Source organism: Fundulus heteroclitus, chromosome 18 (assembly GCF_011125445.2).
Source record: "Fundulus heteroclitus isolate FHET01 chromosome 18, MU-UCD_Fhet_4.1, whole genome shotgun sequence".
Classification (NCBI taxonomy): domain Eukaryota; kingdom Metazoa; phylum Chordata; class Actinopteri; order Cyprinodontiformes; family Fundulidae; genus Fundulus; species Fundulus heteroclitus.
The window spans coordinates 238,802-245,801 of record NC_046378.1 but is presented as its reverse complement, the minus strand read 5'-3'; the positions used below and the strand labels follow the sequence as shown (position 1 = coordinate 245,801).

Here is a 7,000-nt window from a genome sequence, read left to right as displayed (position 1 = left end):
GTTGCATAATAACTCACAACATTCACATGCTAATATGATGATATCACTTTAGCCTCACAAACTTAGAACAGGAGGTTACCAATTTAACTCGTCTTCATTTTACACTCTATCACACAGCAACTTTAAGCAAGTTATGATCCAACAAAACATGTTGATATTTGCTTCAAACTGGATATGAATGATCTTGGTCAACCTCCCAGCAGCTTCATTGGGATCAGTGGCGCCAAATAGATTACTTAAAAGGCTGTATCTCCCTGACACATCATTGGATCCTCACCAAATCTGGTGTGCCTCCTCATGGATGATTATTCAACAGGTTGGTAGGAGGGACTGTTGGGGAGCAGTAGGTTGCCACTGTGCGGGTTAAGGGTCGCTCAGGGACCCAGAGTGCAGGTAGTTGGGTACTTGCAACCGTGCTGCTCTAACCACTAGGCAACCACTCCCAAAAGGGAGTTTTACTGTGTCTTTAGATGGTTAGAACTGGGACAGCTCACATGATTATCACACCAAGATACCCTATATTCACACATTATGACCCAGGTGGGACTCGAACCCACAATCCCCAGCTCCAGAGGCTGATGCCTTATCCATTAGGCCACTGGGCCACAAATGATGTCATTTTAGCTTTGGCGATCAGAGCCAGACATTTCTCCTGGCTCTAATTGGTTGTTTCTGTCCAGGAGCGGTTAATTTTATGCCAATGAGTTGTTGTTTTTTTCACAGTTTATCTGTCTCATAATTTACTGTCAGGACACAGTGTCAGTATTGACAAATCTGTAAAAATATACATATTCAGTAACCTGTTGCAGATTTAAATTTTCTCTCATTGTCTGATACAAATCATTCCAGGTCACCTGGAACATGATCAGAACTTCAGGGATAAAAATAAAACTTAATGTCATTGCCAGGGACCATACTATAAAGTTCTGGTGCAACCATTCACCCATCCGCTGTCTATGCCCACTTATGCCTGCAGGGGTCATGGGGGTGGGGTGGGGGCACTGGTGCCAGGTTGCCAACAGTCTCTCACAATGTACTTGCTGTACTTGCTTTTTTATGTTTTGCTATTTTATCTATTATTTGTAAAAATGCAACTTAATATAAAAAGTAATGACATTGTGGAAATATAAAAAGGAGAATCACTTGTTCTGTGTGCATATTGACAACCCATAACATACGTCATGTCACCTAATGGGATATCTGAGATTACCTTTAATATTTAATCACATATTGATTGTTCCCAACCAAATATATGAGCAATCGATAGATATCTGACACCTCCCGAGCTCAGAGTTATAATGTTGATTTTTAAAAGCTGCAAACAGATTGTGAAACTGCGGTTGGACTAACACTTGTCTTACCCCTGAGACTCATTTGCAGCTAATGCACTGATCTCTGTGAACCTCCTCAGATTTACGTGGCAGAGCAGATGTAATGAATTCCCAATTCTGATCTATAATTTCTTATGCTCAACAATTTATAACTTAAACGGCCTAAAGGGGGAGATGAAGCCTAAACTTGACAATGGATTCTCTGAAGACTTTTACTCATGGGTCTGTGGAGTCTGGGAGCGGATAAGGAGATGGGGAAAATGGGAGGAAGTGTTTGCCGTTTAACAATGCCAGACTCCTCTGGGAGGAGGTGCAAAGGTCAAGGTGATGAGGTAATAAATTACTAATGGAAACAAGTACAAAAGAACAAAAGAGTTTTGGCTCAAACTAAACACAAAAAATCTAATTTGGAGAAATATTTCAACAGGGATGATCATCTAATCATGAACAGCTGCAGGTTTAGTCTTTCTATATTTAAAACACAAACACATACTCAATACCTTTTGATAAACTTTTCTTTCGAGATAATTTTCATAATATTCTTGTGATTTCTACATTTATGCTAAAACTTTCTTCATACACTCATTTCTAGATTTTATGCAAGCCATCTTGATTTGATCTGAAAATTCGATAGAGACAACCTGAAATTCCCTATAGTTGCTAGAATCTAATGGTGTGGAGGAAAAAAAAATCAAGGTAGAAATATTAGCAGCACTGTTTTTCTATCTACATCTATATAGATATAAATATATATTGCTAAAAAAAATAAGGGGAACACTTGGAGTTACATTGTGTTAAGTGTTCCCTTTATTATTTATAGCAGTACACACACACACACACACACACACACACACACACACACACACACACACACACACACACACACACACACGTAGATAGATAGATAGATAGATAGATAGATAGATAGATAGATAGATAGATAGATAGATAGAAATAGGAAATTAATTTTTCCAGCACTGCTCCACATGGCAGCTGATCGATATAGATTGACCTGGAAAGATTCTTTATGACTGTATGAGATAGATAGATTAATATCACCTGATATTAAAACTATTAAAAAAATGTTGGTTTATGAATTTTATTTTTGCAGAATCGTCATGTAAATCAAATTACTTTATTTTAGGAGAATTTTATTGTTTTATGAATTTGATCAGCAATGCATGATGACTTTTTTTATTAATCCGATAACTGATAACTTTCTCCTTCCAAAGGCTGATATCTGATAGTAATCGATAACCAATAACATACCTAGAGATAAGGCCAGTGAGCAAAAGTGTGACATCATGAGATCAATACTCTAAACAATACCAAAAACTGTTGACTCTATAATTAAGATAATTTTTTAAATGAAAAACTAATAGCAAGCCAAAATGTGTTCAAAATTATCAAATATAAGCATATCTCCAATCAACATCCAGTTAAATAGGGTGTGTTACTTACTGTTATTAAAAAAAAATAAAAGCCTCTAGAACTGATCCGGGATTTAAAATAAATACAAAGTAAAGAAAAGGCATTCCACAACTTAGATTTGAGTTACATTTATTCATATTAATTATATATTGTTTCAAACAATTAATCAGACTGATAAAGTGCATCCCTCAAAAAAAAAATGCACAGTGGACAACTTTGGATATTTCTATGTAAAAACAAGCTAAATAAACCGTTTGTGTTTCTTCTGAGCTTTTTACATTAATATTCCTATAGTTTGGGTGCAACAAATCAGGGTAATTGGTAAAATATGATTAACAATTATTAAAATTATGACCGAGTGTTTTTCCACCACACTGGTCTCATGCAGGACAGAGCCCGATGCAGGGGTGAGCGCCTTATTAAAAAAAAAAAAAACACCTACATCACCGTGCTGACAAACATGTGTATACATTATTTGTCCTATTCACTTATTTGGACTCAACAGAAGACATGTTTGACATGGGCGACTGTGGATAAAGTACTCATCTTGCAATTGAAAGATTGTGGATTGAACTTCAGTTTGTCCTTGTCACATCTCGATGTGCCCCTTGGCAAAGCACCCAACCCAAAGTTGTCTTCTGATCTATGTTTAACTGTATCACTGTCTCCAGGTTAGTGAGTGCAATTGGGTGAATATGGCACTACAGTAAAGCACCTTGAGTGGTCAGTAGGCCTCTCATGATAACAAATTTGGCTGGACAGTAAATCGTCCTGAAAAATATCACAATACACCACAACATTGTCTTTGGAGACCTTTTCCAACTAATATGATAATGGCATAATAACGCAAGTATGTCCTCTCAACATAACGGCTCAGATAGATTAAGCGGTCGGCCGCCATAATTTGACTTAAATTAAAAAATCTCTCACACTGCAGTGGTCGTGTATGGCTTTGACACCTATTCCATTTTCTTGTCTAACTAGCATTTCTCTGGCTCTCCCTCACAAGCCTCTTATGCTGCACTTCAAGCATGTGCCTACCTATGTCATGGTGCACCTTTTTCTGGACTTCTGTTTGCCCTCAGCCAGTATTCTCCCAGCCCAGTTACCTTTAGCCATGATCATCCCACTCTAGATCACTCCCACCTGTTGCTCCTAATTAAGCTGAACTCCTCTTACACTGAGGAAACAAGAAGGAAGTGGTGAGTAGACACCGATGCGTCATACTGAAACCTTTTCTTATCCAGTCTCAGAGAGCATGCATACGCAAATTATCAGGCTTATTTTAATTAATCATGTGATTAAAATGTATCATGCAATTAATTGATTTATTGGTTATCGTCATCATATGCCTGACCTCCAGCAAGCTTTGTACAGGACAGTCCAGCTGCCATTGATGTGCATAGCACTGCACATTGTCTTAATTTATGTTTACAAGATACTGGGGGGGAAAAGAGTCATCAGAGATGCACTGGACTTTGTGCAACAACTTGTACACGTTGAGAAACAATCCCCCAAACAAAACAACAAGTTTCAAGTCTTTAAAAATGAAATGGCCATGGCCAGTATTAATGTGCGCACTCTTTGCCCGACGAGATGGACTGTGCGCACAGGTGCAGTAAAATCTGACCATGGCAACTATGCTGTGCTTTCCACTATGATGATGGAAATAAATGAAGAATTATACTGCAGTGGCAGTAGGAAAGCTGGGGCAAATTTGGCAGTGTGTGACACATTTAGCACATTATTTGGACTGCATCTGGTGCTAATTCAATTTAACTCAATTAAATTTTCATTATATAGCGCCAATTCATGAAACATGTCATCTTGAGGCACTTTACAAACTCAAATCAATCATATTATACAGATTGGTCAAAAAATTCCTATATGAGGGAACCAGTTGATTGCATCAAAGTCCCAACAAGCAGCATTCACTCCTGGAGAAGCAGAGAGCCACAGGGAGAGTCGTCTGCATTGTCCATGGCTTTGCTGCAATCCCTCATACTGAGCAAGCATGAAGCGACAGTGGAAAGAAAAACCAGCCATTAGTGGGAAGGAAAAACCTTCAGCAGAACCGGGCTCAGTGTGATCCTCGACTGACTGGGGGTTACAGAAGATAGAGCAGAGACACAACAAGACTGACAAACAAGCACAGAAGCGAACATTGATCTAGTAATCTGTTCTATATTAGATGATAATAGCGGGTGAGCTGTCTTCTCTGGATGATGTCTCAGATAACAGAACGCCAGACCAGATGTAAAATGTGTTTTGCAAAATGCAAAAAGCCACAGCCTTTTGCATTACAGGATGTGCAAAAGGCTGTGGCTTTGACTGGAAGCTTCATTCAAAGAAAGAGGTAAGTTAATGTTTTAGTCTCTCCAGCGTATCCTGGGTCTTCCTCTGGGTACCCCCATCCCTTAACTCTTCATTCCCTCACTGACCAAGATCATCACCATTGCACCACTGGACTATTCTGCTCACACACACTTTAAACTGTTTGCACAGTACTGTGTACCAAACGTTGCACTAGTCTGGTCCAGTCTAATCAATGCCACAAATTGCCATGCTTTTCTTTTTAGCTAGGCTTAGAGAACTGCCTGTTGTTTTGCTACTGAAAGACAGCTGACAAGCGCAACCGTCAATATGTTTAAGACTCAAGGTTAGCATCCCTGTCTGAACCCTTTAAAATATATATATATAGAAAGCATTCATTCTAAGTGCAATGTCACAGGGCTGATGTAGCTTAATTTGGCCAAACATTAGACGATCGTTAAAATCTGAGTTAACTTGTCAATGCTTTGAGTGTCAAAACAAAATTTGCTGTGCCTTTTTAAAGCTCAGTCCTAAAACAGAAAATGAAATGCTGTCTGATGTTGAAAGAGTGACAGTTTTGTGTTGCTTTCAGTGTTCAACTTAGAGATCCTCCATACTTTAATCTCAGCACACAGTGAGCTGATGAAATTCCCCTTTGAGTGCTGAAATTTGAAATCTTGTTGATTTTTCCACAAATTACTGTCAGTTTACAAAGCTTCCCATCAGATCTTTCAGTCACATTAGAGAAGCAATGAAGTCCAGAAGAAAAGTAGTACTTACTTATTACAATCACCAAAAGGTCTATAATAAGAACAGTCAGCATCAAAATGTCTTAAGTGCCTTGTAAAATCTGATACAAACGTGTTCAATTATTCAAAACACTGATGCTTCCAAACATGACAGAATAGAAAGGATCTTAATTATATATAGTTTAGTTTCAACTATGTTTTGTTACAGTTTGTCTCTGAAGGATGTTTGCTGGCGTGTTACATCATCTGTTCTTTGAATTGCAGGCTGAGGTCTTTCAGGAACTGAAGCAATCACCTACTCTGGTTTGAACATTGAAATAGGATTTCAGTTACTCAACACACCGCCTCCTTTTTCTGTTTTTCTTCTTTTTTTCTGACAAACAATAATATGTCACTAGTATGTTGACATTGTAAGTTACTCTGAAGACATGCTGATCACATCCAGCAACTCTGGAATGCAATTATTTACTGTAATCAATGGATTTCCCCTGAATAAGAAGATTTGTGGATCACAGTTGCTGAGCTAGAAGGTTCTACTTAGAATGAAATGATGAGCAAGACAAAACTGCTCCAGCTCCTCCCTGTTGGATGGTTTTCACTTGTGAACAGTGATCTTAAAGTCTAACTACAGATTCTCAATTGGATTGAGGTTTGGACTTTGACTAGGCCATCCCAACACATTATAATTGTTCCTCTTTAATCACTCTATCCATCCATCCATCCATCCATTCATCTATCCATCTTCTTCCGCTTATCCGGGGTCGGGTCACAGGGGTAGCAGCTTCAGTAGGGAGGCCCAGACTTCCCTCTCCCCAGCCACATGGGCCAGCTCCTCCGGGGGAATCCCAAGGTGTTCTCAGTCCATCCGAGAAACATAGTCTCTCCAGCGTATCCTGGGTCTCCCTCTGGGTCTCCTCCCGGTGGGACATGCCCAGAAGACCTCACCATGGACCAAAGATCGGCACCAGTAACCCTCGCGAACCCAGAAGGGATAAGCGTGTTAGAAAATGAATGATGGATGGTCTGGGCTATTTCTTTTTCCTTGCCATCAAGATCTCTGCCAACTGGCACCAGAAAATGCTATTATTGGGCTTTCTTCGTCTGGAAACGGATGCATACAAACATCTTACAGGCGCAGCCATGATGAACTGGTTGAACTCGCACAGCTGACAATAC

At 39.2% G+C, this 7,000-nt stretch overlaps 1 non-coding gene across 1 annotated transcript; it reads right to left on the bottom strand.

Annotated features, from left to right (window-relative positions):
- Positions 1-532: 532 nt before the first annotated feature.
- On the bottom strand, positions 533-605 carry trnar-ccg. Its single transcript has one exon. It is a non-coding gene; the product is annotated as a tRNA-Gln (tRNA).
- Between the last annotated feature and the right edge of the window lie 6,395 nt (positions 606-7,000).